Below are 15,230 nucleotides of genomic sequence, written 5' to 3'. Positions count from 1 at the left end.
TCCTGCTCAAGACCGGGGCGCTCTTGCTAGCCTCCATGTTGCTGTTGTTCCCGGTCTTGGAATCAGCTAACAGTTATCAGCTATGCGTGGTACTTGTGTGTCATATCTACTAGATGTTCTGATTTTGGCAAGTGATTCTTTCCCCGCCCCCCCACCCCCTTTTGCTTTCAGAATATTATTAATTCTTACAAAATAAAACTGTTGTGCCGTAGGTAGTATGTGCTGCAACAGTACGTCTATTATATTACGATTTGGAAAGTCTTGAATTATCGTTTCATAGCCCCGTTCCTGAAGATCGTTGACATTGTGGAATTACTCCCCTTTTTTAAGCATTTTCCTTCTACTCTGATTACTGCATTTTGGTGAATGGTGTGCATATCAATGTTATGCTGTTTGCATAGTGCACAGTTATTCCATCACACTCTACATGATAGATGTATGGACTGTGAATAGGCGTAGCAGCGTGCACTAATGTGCCTGCTGCTGCTGCACCCTAGCATCCTGCACACTGTGGTAGCACTCAAGACCGTGAATGTCATTCTGCTATTAATAAACCAGTATGTACACACACGTGGAAATGACATCGTGCTGTTGATCCACCGTTGTCTTTGTCATATTCCAGTGGTATGCAGCTGCACTCAGTCTTTCACTTACTTCTCATTGTTATGTAGACCGCCCTTTCCCTAGTTATGCTTTTATCTCCTTTCAAGTCAATCATTATAATAATTATGTATGGCTACTTTTTTACACCGTTGATGCAGATCATGATTTTTAATTCAGTGACATTTCAGTCTCTTGAATACTCGTAGCGGTATGCTGTGCGCCCAGGAGTGCTGGATACCTTGGCAACAATCACTTACTGTGCTGTACTTGTGTGGTAACGTGTGCTAGCAGTCTATGCTGTGTATTCTGAAGTTGACTTGTCGCGGGCGAGAGAGAGAGAGAGAGAGAGAGAGAGAGAGAGGCGGGGCGTAACTACAGGTTGTATAATTGATTTATGTGTATGTTCTTGATCTATGTGTATATCATTGATCTATGTGTTGAGGATTGGGCCAGTAAAATGTTATAAGGCCACACATTTTTATTTCTATGATTCACCTCACCCGCGCGCATATGCATTGATTCAGGTCGAGTCCGGAAAAAAAAGAAAAGAGAAACCTGTGCTGCACTGTGGTTACCAGTCATTCACATGATTGTGCAACCTGGCCTGCTGTGCTAGCTCGACACATGATGCGAGGTCGCTAGCGCCGCGATGACTGTACGGTGTTTTTTTTTTGTTGCACACTGTAGTGTACCTGCTCGTGCACAGAAAGTCCTACCACGAGTACTAACAGCTAGCTACATGAAGTAATTAGTTGCTATACTAACTTTTTGAAACTCGGATATTGAGCCATAAATAAAAGTTTTGTGCCTAGTTATTGCACTTTCTGACTGTATATAGTATCATGTTACAGTGATGGAGAGTTACTCTTAACTCGTATCCATATGTCCTTTTCTCTTCCACATATACTAACTTTAGATGCTATTTTACACGGTGTATTGGTCGATTTTGGAGCATGATTAGGTCTACAGTAAACTTATTATTATTAGACGCGACATTCCAACAGTCAGCAATCGGCTATCAAGAGTCATCTGTCCGTTAGTGATAGTTGTCGTGAGTTGTACAGAGATGATGTGTTTTCTCAGTTTTGGTCCGTGGCAGATCTGTATTACATTTGTCTGTTTTGCAAGCGTTATATATCCGTAAGTTGTCCCCTGAACTATGTGTTCAGAAGGAAAATGTTTTGTCGCTGCAGTTGTTTAGCGCTAATCCTCGTGAAAGTGTCAGGAGTGCTTCTCGTCACGGATGTTTTCATTATGTTTTAGTCGTTTCTTCACCTTCACCCTGTGTTTCACCTGTTCTGCTGAATTTAATTTTTCCCACACGTATATCGTGAGGTTCTCGATCTTTGATTTTTGCTGTACCGGTAGCTATATAAATTGCGTTATTTTGACATTTTTCCATTATTCCCTGTACTTACCCACGATGAGAAGGGAGCGAAAACGTTCGGTTACCAAAATCAATAATTAATTGGCTTACTTGAGTGTGTGGATTGTGTCGGTGCTGTCACCTTTTCTTATTATTACTAGTCAACTTTTTTATTTTTTGGTCATTTGTTTTCACCTCTAGATCTCGCATACGATTAATTTTTAGATTATCGATCGGGTGACGAGAAACATAGAAATAAAAATGTGTGGCATAAGGCCACCCTTTGTTAATTCATTGTTTAACGTCCTTTTTTTCGCGAAAAGGTACGCGGGAGGGCGGAAAAAAAACAAAAGCCCATTCCAAAAACTGGAAACCCCAATCAAACATTTTGACCAGTAAAGCATGTGATATATACAAATATTTCTGGGTCTAACGGCACTTGCAGGCATAGAACAACACTCTTTGATGGTACATTGGAGCACATGCCTGATGAATCCAACAAAACAGGTACATAGCATGGAGTTAGCATGTCATGAATTCATTCATCTGGATTTTTACTAGGACACACACCGTACGATATTTAAAAGCCAACAAAAAAAGAAAAAGAACACAAGACAAAGGCATGCCCGGGAGGCAAGATTATAAGTCTAAGGTCATGATCGGCACACTGTGAAACTACACAATCATGTATTTAGAACTTCGCATATTATTGGTACTACTACTTTCTTGTTTTTTTTTCCGGTTGGAGGCAAAAAGGTACGCGGGCGCGGACGTTAAACAACGAAAAAAGAAAGGGTGGCCTAATGAGGCGCTAATGATTTCCATTTTCCAAGCCATATCATGTCAGTGTGGGATTTGTCCTAGCGCCTCTGGCGTTGGCAGTGGCAGCACTGTATATAGTGCATGCAGTGTTACATCAGTAGACTACGCAGTTTTTTTTTAGTATCCCCAGGAATGCCTCGTTCTGCTCTTTTCTCTCCGAAACTTTGAAATTCTCCGTGAAGTCCAAATTTGAAAGCTCAGGAATGATGCTCACTATAGCGCTGTATGGTGCAGAAACAACGGTTTGTTGTTGCTGTGTTGCATGTTCTGGAACAGGTTCTCTTCAACGCCACGAGTCGAAGTTGTCGCCTTTGGCATTTGCTTTTTACCTACTAGTATGTACCAGCCTACAAGTACTTGCAAGCAGTAGTAGCGAAGGCTATGTAGACCGAGTCAGCGGTCAGCGGTTGGTGTTCGCTATTCAGGACTTGGCTGCGGAAAAAGATTTGGTTGGAAGGAGCTACTGGTAGCTAAAATTTACATGCAAGCGAAGCGTCAGCATGTCGTGAACAAAGGTACGATAGTCGCTAGACCGGCTATGTAAAGTTAGTAGTTATGTTACCTGTACTACAAGTATAGCAGCGAAGTCAAGACGCTTGCAACGAGCTTGAAACGGCAACGTCGTTACACGTAGCAGGTCAACACAGTATGTCTTTGGAAGACGGAGTTCAACTTCGGTCAAGAAGTCCAGCAGCCACCAAGCGAACTGGCATGGCTAGCAGTGGCCTCTGACATAACGTCGAAAGTAACATTAGTTCGGTCTTCGGACCTGTCCATCGTGTCACATCATTAAGTGGCTATCCGTACACCAGGTACACCCACCGACCTGCAGTGCAGACTGGATATGAGTGCGTTTGCATACCATGCCTTCGTTATTATTATTATTTTTTTGTAAACTGTCACCAATATCGAGACGGACACAAAGCTGGCGAGCGACAGAATATGGACAAGTGCAAGACGCACTATTCTCACGCTATCTATTAGCCGACTGCGGCGTGCAGACCCTCGTCCGGAATCATTCCTGTTCGTTCAGGAGTCACTCAGTGGCACGGCAGAGAAAGCCACGAGCGATGCGGATGGCGTAGCAAGTAAGTAGGTCGGTGTTAGTGAAATGAAAAAATTAATATTATATTTTTACATCAGTGCACTCTGGCATCTATGTGCTTGTACATTGTTGTCTGGGTACACGATGTAGCTGACTTTGCCGCTGCTATGGTGTTGAATACGATCCGATATCCGCAATAAGAGTATGTCTCTTGACTCACTAGCAGCCCAGTACATGTACTAGTTGGGAGATAGTGGTGAGAAATATGTACTAGTGTATGGTGGACATGGAAATCCAGTGTGAGGTCAAGCGGCCCCTGTCACGGTGCTGGCTGGCCATGCAGCCATGAGTACGCATACGATCAACATGATTGTGCACTGTGTATGCAACGTTCTGTATGCACTAAGGAGTATGGACGCTGGCCCAGCGGTCATTCAACTGGATTTCCATGTCCACAACAGACTAATTATTATTATGTTCATTGGTTTAGGGGAAAGATGCAAACGGGTAGTTGCCATGGTTACATGTAGCTGCAAGGGTACATACTCCCCAAGAATGTTTAACTCCAGCTATGGGGTCTGCGACTCCGCGGCGGCAGAACTTCATATCACGTGACAAACTTGCACACATTGTTTGCACACCGTGCATGATAGATACAGGTTTGTACGCAACCCTGCTCTGGGTTCAACTCTCTTATGGTCATTTGTGCACTGTTTGCCAGTGTAGCCTTTTGAACCATGTCACGTGATGTGAAGTTTTGCCGTCGCAGCACTGTATAGAAGTTGTGCAGGCAGTTGTACACTCTTGGGGTTATGTACTCTTGCATGTAGTTATGGTACTTTGGTAATATAGTGTGCTTGCAAGTACTTACATACATGCACACAAACAGGTTGAGCCTGATTTCTCTGTGCTGCGCTGATGAGTCCACAAAGGACGAAACAGTTCTGTACGTAGTTTGAGTACATGCACTCGGCAATACCGGCTGATGCAAGCCCGAATGGTACAGCCGCGAGGGTGCATTGAAGCCAGTATTGCCCGTGTGTGTACTCCCAGGCGGCTATGCAGCATGAACAAGGTTGCTGTCACGAGTCGGGGCATGTCCCATACAATACGGTACAGATATGTAAACCTTGCTTCAAGTATTAGATTGACTTTTGCAGAAGAAGTGCTGTTTTCTCTGTTCTAAGTTGTTCTCTTGCATGCATGCAATGTGGAAATTTAATTCCCGTAGCTATGCAGAAGACGTTACTTCAGTAACGTCTGGCGCTAGCCAGGGTCCACACAGCTTTAATTTGGTGTTTGTGTGTTTGTGTCACGCCTGGCGCTATCCCGTATCTGTCCCGTACCATACCGTACCATCAAAGACAGCTGGCCACAATATTCAAATGGGGCTTTCAAGTGCAAGATCATAACGTGAAGCAACTTGGAAGAATGAGTATGAATGCGAAGTGAATCGGGGAATGCATGTAGGACGATAGTGCGGGTTTGAATCCCAGGTTTTGCCTTGAAAAAGAAATAGGAGACTCAAAAAAATTATAACATCCCTATGCTTTTTTTTGCCTAGGTCATCAAGGTGGTAAACGGTGTCGTATTACCCTCGACCGAACCTGTCTCGTACCTGTCCCGTACCTGTCCCGTACCTATCCCGTACCGTACAATCAATAACGGCTGGCCACAATGCATATTCAAATAGGGCTTTCAAATACAAGATCATAACGTGAAGCAACTTGGAAAAATTAGTATGTATGCGAAGTGTATCGGGGGATGCATGCAGGTCGATAGTGCGGGTTCGAATCCCAGGTTATGTCTAAAAACAAAAAGTAGATTTATAACATCCCTATGCTTTTTTTGTCTAGGTCATCAAGGCAAAAAAGCATAGCGTAGGGCTCTGAGCTTCCAAGCTCTCTCGTTGCTATGGGGGATACTTATGCATTTTGTTGTACTTATGGCCACAGTAGGAAAAGGCAATTTCCGTACCGTCGAAGCCCCATAAGTACAATAAAATGCATAAGTATCCCCCATAAGAATATCATTTCCACAGGCCATGAATGCTAGAGAACAACTTAGAACAGAGAAAACAGAACTTCTTCTTTAAAAGTTAACACCCCAGAGAAGTGTGTTTATGAACCCTACGTTAGTAACAATCGACCGCATTTACAACTGACAAAAAAAAACACGAAAATCGACAAATGAGTTTGTGTGTGGGGGGGGGGGGGAGGGGGATATCATCACAGTGATTGACTGCTGCATGTATGACATGGACATCCACAAACAGCTCAAGGACATGGTTCAACCGGGTGCAAGCAGATGCCGTGTGATCTCCACAGATCATGGCCAGAGTAAGCCGTTGGAGGAAACGGACCAGCTGGTATGGAAGAGGGGATTTATCCAACACTTTCTGGATGAGATAGATAAGGAATGACTTGATGTCAATGTGGATAGCTAGAAGATCCCGTTAGCTGACCTTCTTGCCTCTTGTCAGCATGTATCTCACAAGCAACTAATGTGTGTGTGTGTGTATGTATGCATGGTGTGTGCGTGTGTGTGTATGCGTATGTGCATTTGTGTGTGTGTGTATGTCTGTGCGTGTGTGTGTATGTGTGTGTGTGTATGTGTGTGTGTGTGTGTATGTATGTGTGTGTGTATGTGTATGTATGTGTGTGGTATACACTATATGTACCCGTGCCGTGGGTATGTCTTTCCAGATCTGCTGAAGGAGGCAGTATGAAACCCCGTCCAGCCTTCAAGTTAAGCCAAAGCTAGTGGCTGATTCTCGGCCTACACACCTACGACAGCAAATAACTTGAAGAAGAGGTAGTGGAACCACCGTCGTCTTTTGAAAAGGTACTCGTACCCAAACATTGATTGTGGTTGCGCTACTGCTATCCTGCTGCTGCCGTGTTGTGATTCATGTACAAGTACGATCATAGCCAGCAATCGCATGTCATCACGTACATTAAAAATCAACATCATTTTGCGAATCGACCATTTTTTCAGCATCACTTTTCAACGAGGACGAAGCAAAGTCGGCCGAACGAAGCCCAGAGGAAGAAAATCACCCTCTCCACTTCACCATCACGATACTGACATAGATACGAGACGAAACAAGTAAAAAATCCACAAGAAAACTGTACGGCCATCTTCACGCTGACTTTGGTCTGAGAATTTCTATCACGATTAAAAATGTACGAGGAGCACTCAAAATAAGCTACAGACGTACCTTTATCACTCTCTACTCCTTTTTCAAGGCACAAAAGTCGACTCTCCACTTTCAAACCAGGAACTAGACATACCAGTGGTCCTTTTCAGCTGCTCCACGAGCGCAGGAAATGTTCACCAAGGGGCGCGGAGCAGCATCCATTCCAGAAAAAGAGCTAAAATACGAGTGAGACTGCATGCCTGAGTACATGAGTACATGCATGAGTACATGCAGAAAATAGTCGATTTCAGCGTTTCTGCTCCAAACAGCAACTTGCTTCGACTACCTACAAAGATTACACGAAAGGATCAAACAACAACCGTTTTCTTCATTTTTTTGACAGGTGGCTTCCTTGTGCTTGGCCCAGCACGCCAAAAATCACACGTAGGAGGAGTACAACAATTACAACTCTCAGATGTCCTCGATTGGTGGCCATGCAGCTGAGGGGTTTGCAGGATGGCATGCTGTACAACACAACACATGTGTACTGTGGGTTGGTGTGTATAGAGCCAAGCTACTCCATTCATCAAGCCAACCTTTCTCGGTTTCATTGCTAGAACGAGAGAGCTTGGAAGCTCAGGGCCCTACGCTATGCTTTTTTTGCCTTGATGACCTAGGCAAAAAAAGCAGGGATGTTGTAAAATTTTCATTTCTATTTTTTCAAGACATAACCTGGGATTCGAACCCGCACTATCCATGTATCGTCCTGCATGCATCCCCCGATACACTTCGCATACATACTAATTCTTCCAAGTTGATTCACATTATGATCTTGCATTTGAAAGCCCTATTTGAGTATTGTGGCCAGCTGTTTGTGGCCAGCCGTCTTTGATGGCACGATACGGTACGGGACAGGTACGGTTGAGGGTAATACGACACCGTCTACCACCTTGATGACCTAGGCAAAAAAAGCATATGAAGGGCTTCATTGCAAAACGAGATAAATCCGTTTTGACCAATTTTCAGGAACAGCGATTTTCTGTGATCAACAACTGGGTGGGTTTGGGTAAAATCTAACTTGGCAGATGAGAAGAGTAGGGTGATGTATGCAAATACAGGCTTTCTCGAAAATCAGGAGCCATCCATTTTCTGAAGCAAGGCGATTCTTCAATATGTTTGGGCCAAACCAGATATATTCGCCGGACTAATCAATATTATGAGATTAGAAAATACAAGTGCAACGACTTCACTGAGTTCGGAACTCTGAAGGAGCTCAGCAGCAGCGTCGTCCATCCCTGACGCCTCTAGCATACTGCCCTTTGCAGTTTCGAAAGCGAAAAACAACAGCTACGAAGAAAATGATACGAAAAGAACGAAATGATAAAGTAGATGTAGCTGCTACAAAGCAACAACACGAAAACACTGTACTTTGAACTCTGACATCGACATTTTGCACAGACTCAGTCTATTCGCGATGTTTGCACGTGCTGCGCCAGCACTCGCTGGCTTGTCACAGGTCACACTGGCCCGCGCGACAGGATATGTCGCACTTTGCTCAAAAACATCGGTGGTGTTTATCGCGTTTTGCAGTAGAACGTAAACTTCAACGTTGATTTTCAGTGGGATATGTCTCGTTTTGGAGAATTCTTTTTGGCCATCAGATGCAGTGATCGTACTGATTCGATTGACACCAAAAACGCCATATGCATGAGATTGGCGTTTAGCGCGTTTTGCAATGAAGCCATTCATATGGATGTTATAATTTTTTTCAATTCTCCTTTTTTTCAATGCATAACCTGGGATTCGAACCCGCACTATCGTCCTACATGCATTCCCCAATACACTTCGCATTCATACTCATTCTTCCAAGTTGCTTCACGTTATGATCTTGCATTTGAAAGCCCTATTTGAATATTGTGGCCAGCTGTTTGTGGCCAGCTGTCTTTGATGGTACGGTACGGTACGGGACAGATACGGTATAGCGCAAGGCGTGACACAAACAAACAAACAAATAAATAAATACCAAATTAAAGCTGTGTGGACCCTGGCTAGCGCCAGACGTTACTGAAGTAACGTCTTCTGCATAGCTGCGGGAATAATTTCCACTTTTATCACGCACCATGTCCTTAGTATGGTATCTTCTCCCACTGTCATCACTGGCATACAAAAATATAGTCAGTTTGTTGATATACATGTCACGTATTCACGCATTCTGTCTCTCTGTCTGTCTCTCTCTCTCTATCTCTCTCTCTCTCTCTCTCTCTCTCTCTCTCTCTCTCTCTCTCTCTCTCTCTCTCTCTCTCTCTCTCTCTCTCTCTCTCTGTGCATCTTTCTGTCTCTCTATCCATGTGTCTGTTGTGGTAACAGGACCCAATACCAGGATCAATGGTACGTACTCTACTTTGCCGAGCACCCGGTCCGACAGGAAGACGCTTGCCAACTTGGCGTGGCACTGCTGCCAAGTCAGACTATCGCTTTGTCATGTAATGTATCAGAGAGGCTGGAACACTGAAACCGTCAAGTTGGAGGAGCTTTGAGAACTGCAATAGAGTATACCGAAATTATCAGTAAGTTGGTGAAATCAAGGACTAGCTGTGCACTCCACTGGTCTGGCATGGTGCTGTTGCTGCTACAGTGTAGTAGTGGCGTACTGCACTGCGGTGGTTAGGCTAACAGGGTGATCCTGCTAGTTGTGTACTGCACTGCGCTGGTTAGGCTAACGTGGAGATCCTGCTCAAGACCGGTGCGCTCTTGCTAGCCTCCATGTTGCTGTTGTTCCCGGTCTGGGAATCAGCTAACAGTTATCAGCTATGCGTGGTGATCATGCGTATCAGCACGGAGTTGTGTGACAAAAGCAGTGGCATTGTCAGCAGTGTGGTACTTGTCCACTGGTTTATTTGAGTGCAGACGGTGTGTGTGGTACTTACATGTGCCGGATCATGGACTATCAGTAACACATCCAGCACCTTGGACAATCAGTTTGTTGTTGGTCAGTTGGTTTGTCATTGTCTATACCGCCAGTCATTATGAAGACTGCTTGCTTTGTTTGCCGTCACTGTGCAATTCACTGTGCACCTTACAGTTCTGCATCTTCTACTTACATTAGATACATGTAGGTGCTTGTGTGTCATATCTACTAGATGTTCTGATTTTGTCAAGTGATTCTTGCCCCCCCCCCCCACCCCCCTCCACCCCCTTTTGCTTTCAGAATATTATTAATTTTTACAAACAAAAACTGCTGCCCCGTAGGTAGTATGTGCTGCAACAGTACGTCTATTATATTACGATTTAGAAAGTCTTGAATTATCGTTTCATAGCCCCATTCCTGAAGATCGTTGAATGACATTGTGGAATTACTCCCCTTTTTTAATCAATTTCCTTCTCAGAGTGACTCTGATTACTGCATTTTGGTGAATGGTGTGCATATCAATATTATGCTGTTTGCATAGTGCACGGTTATTCCATCACACCCTACATGATAGATGTATGGACTGGCAATAGCCATAGCAGCGTGCACTAATGTGCCTGCTGCTGCACCCTAGCATCCTGCACACTGTGGTACCACTCAAGACCGTGAATGTCATTCTGCTATTAATTCCAGTGGTACGCAGCTGCACTCAGTCTTTCACTTACTTCTCATTGTTATGTAGACCGCCCTTTCCCTAGTTATGCTTTGATCTCCTTTCAAGTCAATCATTATATTTATAATAATTATGTATGGCTACTTTTTTTACACCATTGATGCAGATCATGATTTTTAATTCAGTGACATTTCGGTCTCTTGAATACTCATATGCCGTGCGTCCAGGAGCGCTGGTTACCTTGGTAACAATCACTTACTGTGCTGTACTTGTGTGGTAACGTGTGCTAGCAGTCTATGCTGTGTATTCTGAAGGTGACTTGTCGCGGGCGAGAGAGAGAGAGAGAGAGAGAGAGAGAGAGAGAGAGAGAGAGAGAGAGGAGAGAGAGAGAGAGAGAGAGAGAGAGAGCCGAGAGAGAGAGAGAGAGAGAGAGAGAGAGAGAGAGAGAGAGAGAGAGAGAGAGAGAGAGAGAGAGAGAGAGAGAGAGAGAGAGGTGGGGGCGTAACTACAGGTTGTATCATTGATTTATGTGTATGTTCTTGATCTATGTGTATTTTCTTGATCTATGTGTTGAAGATTGGGCCAGTAACATGTTATAAGGCCACACGTTTTTATTTCTATGATTCTCCTCACCCGCGCGCATATGCATTGTAATTATGATTCAGGTCGAGTCCGGAAAAAAAAAGAAAAGAGAAACCTGTGCTGCACTGTGGTTACCAGTCATTCACATGATTGTACAACCTGGCCTGCTGTGCTAGCTCGACACATGATGCGAGGTCGCTAGCGCTGTATGTATGACTGTACGGTGTTTTTTTTGTTGCACACTCTACAAATAATTGTAGCTGCTCGTGCACAGAAAGTCCTACCACGAGTACTAACAGCTAGCTACATGAAGTAATTAGTTGCTATACTAACTTTGGATGCTATTTTACACGGTGTATTGGTCGATTTTAGAGCATGATTAGGTCTACAGTAAACTTATTATTATTAGACGCGACATTCCAACAGTCGGCAATCGGCTATCAAGAGTCATCTGTCCGTTAGTGGTAGTTGTCGTGAGTTGTACAGAGATGATGTGTTTCTCAGTTTTGGCCCGTGGCAGATCTGTATTACATTTGTCTGTTTTGGAAGCGTTATATATCCGTAAGTTGTCCCCTGAACTATGTGTTCAGAAGGAAAATGTTTTGTCGCTGCAGTTGTTTGGCGCTAATCCTCGTGAAAGTGTCAGGAGTGCTTCTCGTCACTGATGTTTTCATTATGTTTTAGTCGTTTCTTCACCTTCACCCTGTGTTTCACCTGTTCTGCTGAATTTAATTTTTCCCACACGTATATCGTGAGGTTCTCGATCTTTGATTTTTGCTGTACCGGTAGCTATATAAATTGCTGTATTTTGACATTTTTCCATTATTCCCTGTACTTACCCACGATGAGAAGGGAGCGAAAACGTTCGGTTACCAAAATTAATAATTAATTGGCTTACTTGAGTGTGTGGATTGTGTCGGTGCTGTCACCTTTTCTTATTATTATTAGTCAAATTTTTTTTATTTTTTGGTCATTTGTTTCCACCTCTAGATCTCGCATACGATTAATTTTTAGATTATCGATCGGGTGACGAGAAACATATAAATAAAAACGCTTGGCCTAATGAGGCGCTAATGATTTCCATTTTCCAAGCCATATCATGTCAGTGTGGGATTTGTCCTAGCCTCTGGCGTTGGCAGTGGCAGCACTGTACATGGTGCATGCAGTGTTAGATCAGTAGACTACGCAGTTTTTTTTTTTTAGTATCCTCAGGAATGCCACGTTCTGCTCTTTTCTCTCCGAAACTTTGAAATTCTCCGTGAAGTCCAAATTTGAAACCTCAGGAATGATGCTCATTATAGCGCTGTATGGTGCAGAAACAACGGTTTGTTGTTGCTGTGTTGCATGTTCTGGAACAGGTTCTCTTCAACGTCACGAGTCGAAGTTGTCGCCTTTGGCATTTGCTTTTTACCTACTAGTATGTACCATGCTACAAGTACTTGCAAGCAGTAGTAGCGAAGGCTATGTAGACCGAGTCAGCGGTCAGCGGTTGGTGTTCGCTATTCAGGACTTGGCTGCGGAAAAATATTTGTTTGGAAGGAGCTACTGGTAGCTAAAATTTACATGCAAGCGAAGCGTCAGCATGTCGTGAACAAAGGTACGCTAGTCGCTAGACCGGCTATGTAAAGTTAGTACATGTAGTTATGTTACCTGTACTACAAGTATAGCAACGAAGTCAAGACGCTTGCAACGAGCTTGAAAGTTGAAACGGCAACGTCGTTACACGTAGCAGGTCAACACAGTATGTCTTTGGAAGATGGAGTTCAACTACTTGGGTCAAGAAGTCCAGCAGCCACCAAGCGAACTGGCATGGCTAGCAGTGGCCTCTGCAGCTGACATAACGTCGAAAGTTCGGTCTTCGGACCTGTCCATCGTGTCACATCGTTTGTGACTTCTGTGGCTATCCGTACACCGACCGACCTGCAGTGCAGACTGGATATGAGTGCGTTTGCATACCATGCCTTCGTTATTATTATCATTTTTTTGCAAACTGTCACCAACATCGAAACGGACACAAAGCTGGCGAGCGACAGAATATGGACAAGTGCAAGACGTACTATTCTCACGCTATCTATTAGCCGACTGCGGCGTGCAGACCCTCATCCGGAGTCATTGCTGTTCGTTCAGGAGTCACTCAGTGGCACGGCAGAGAAAGCCACGAGCGATGCGGATGGCGTAGCAAGTAAGTAGGTCGGTGTTAGTGAAATGAAAAAATATTATATTTTTACATCAGTGCACTCTGGCATCTATGTGCTTGTACATTGTTGTCTGGGTACACGATGTAGCTGACTTTACCGCTGCTATCGTGTTGAATACGATCCGATATCCGCAATAAGTATGTCTCTTGACCCAAGCAGCCCAGTACATGTACTAGTTGGGAGATAGTGGTGAGAAATGTACTAGTGTATGGTGGACATGGAAATCCAGTGTGAGGTCAAGCGGCCCCTGTCATGTCACAGTGCTGGCTGGCCATGCAGCCATGAGTACGCATACGATCAACATGATTGTGCACTGTGTATGCAACGTTCTGTATGCACTAAGGAGTATGGACGCTGGCCCAGCGGTTATTCAACTGGATTTCCATGTCCACAACAGACTACTTATTATTATGTTCATTGGTTGAGGGGAAAGATGCAAACGGGTAGTTGCCATGGTTACATGTAGCTGCAAGGGTACATACTCCCCAAGAATGTTTAACTCCAGCTATGGGGTCTGTGACTCCGCGGCGGCAGAACTTCATATCACGTGACTAACTTGCACACATTATTTGCACCCCGTGAATGATAGATACAGGTTTGTATGCAACCCTGCTCTGGGTTCAACTGTCTTATGGGCGTTTGTGCACTGTTTGCCTGTGTAGCCTTTTAAACCATGTCACGTGATGTGAAGTTTTGCCGTCGCAGCACTGTATAGAAGTTGTGCAGGCAGTTGTACACTCTTGGGGGTTATGTACTCTTGCATGTAGTTATGGTACTTTGGTAATATAGTGTGCTGGCAAGTACTTACATCCATGCACACAAACAGGTTGAGCCTGATTTCTCTGTGCTGCGCTGATGAGTCCACAAAGGACGGAACAGTTCTGTACGTAGTTTGAGTACATGAACACGGCAATACCGGCTGATGCAAGCCCGAATGGTACAGCCGCGAGGGTGCATTGAAGCCAGTATTGTCCGTGTGTGTACTCCCAGGCGGCTATGCAGCCATGCGCATGAACAAGGTTGCTGTCACTGTCCTGCACTTCCAGCTACAGCCACGCAGAGTCTAAAGTAGACGCTCTGGAAGCGGTGGTGTATGGTCGGGGATGGCTCCCAAGCTGGTACTTTCAGTTCATGTCGCTCTGATCTGCAAGTGGTTCTGCATCCAGTAGCTATGGCACCTAACATTCTGCTTTGAGCACAAGCACTGTCTCAGTGAGCAGTGACCGCTGTACAGCAAAACACAGCCTACACGTACGCACTCATGGTTGACTGTTCCCATGACAACGGGGACCATTGTGACATGCAATACAAAGTATTTACAGTCGTACCTCTCTAATCCGGCACCTTTTGCTACGGCGTTTTCTGCTGGATTAACGAGGGTGCTGGATTAAGAAATCCTGCCCTCTGACCCGGCCCTACCCAATTGCATGCATGTATCATACGTCAAAACGCAGGGTATTTTCGTGTCGACCCAAGTGTCGTCTCGGAAGGTTGAGAACGAACTGCCTCTTATATCCTCGCCACGCCACACCTCGAAACGAACTAGTCAGTGGTTTTTCTCTAGAGCTAGAGAGAGAGCTTTTCATAGTTTACTTCAAGCGGCGACGGAAGAACTCATAATGGAGAACTAACACTGACAACGAACGACTGACAACGAACGTCTGACTCTGACAACGAATGTCTAACAACTGACGACGAACGTCGGACAACTGACTCTGACAACGAACGTCTGACAACTCACGACGACCGTCGGACAACTGACAACGAACGTCGGACAACTGACGACGACATGGCAAAAGGAAAACATGATATCAGAAATTGGTGCCCTCGTCAGCACAAAAAGGTGGTGTACTCAGCACAAAAAGGTGCACGTGTCAACAACAAAGCAGCGCAG

At 44.6% G+C, this 15,230-nt stretch overlaps 2 long non-coding RNA genes across 2 annotated transcripts in view; both read left to right on the top strand.

Moving 5' to 3' along the window:
- LOC135821013 (uncharacterized) overlaps positions 1-10,683 on the top strand; it is a 16,737-nt gene extending 6,054 nt beyond the window's left edge. The window contains exon 3 of the long non-coding RNA XR_010554277.1: positions 9,343-10,683. This is a non-coding gene — a long non-coding RNA (uncharacterized LOC135821013). The remainder of the gene's footprint in view (positions 1-9,342) is intronic.
- Positions 10,684-13,142: 2,459 nt separating this feature from the next.
- The window catches only part of LOC135821917 (uncharacterized), a 5,969-nt gene continuing 3,881 nt past the window's right edge, over positions 13,143-15,230 (top strand). The window contains exon 1 of the long non-coding RNA XR_010554413.1: positions 13,143-13,320. This is a non-coding gene — a long non-coding RNA (uncharacterized LOC135821917). The remainder of the gene's footprint in view (positions 13,321-15,230) is intronic.

The sequence above is a fragment of the Sycon ciliatum genome, chromosome 7, assembly GCF_964019385.1.
Source record: "Sycon ciliatum chromosome 7, ocSycCili1.1, whole genome shotgun sequence".
In the NCBI taxonomy this organism is placed as follows: domain Eukaryota; kingdom Metazoa; phylum Porifera; class Calcarea; order Leucosolenida; family Sycettidae; genus Sycon; species Sycon ciliatum.
This window is presented reverse-complemented; position numbering and strand designations above follow the sequence as displayed.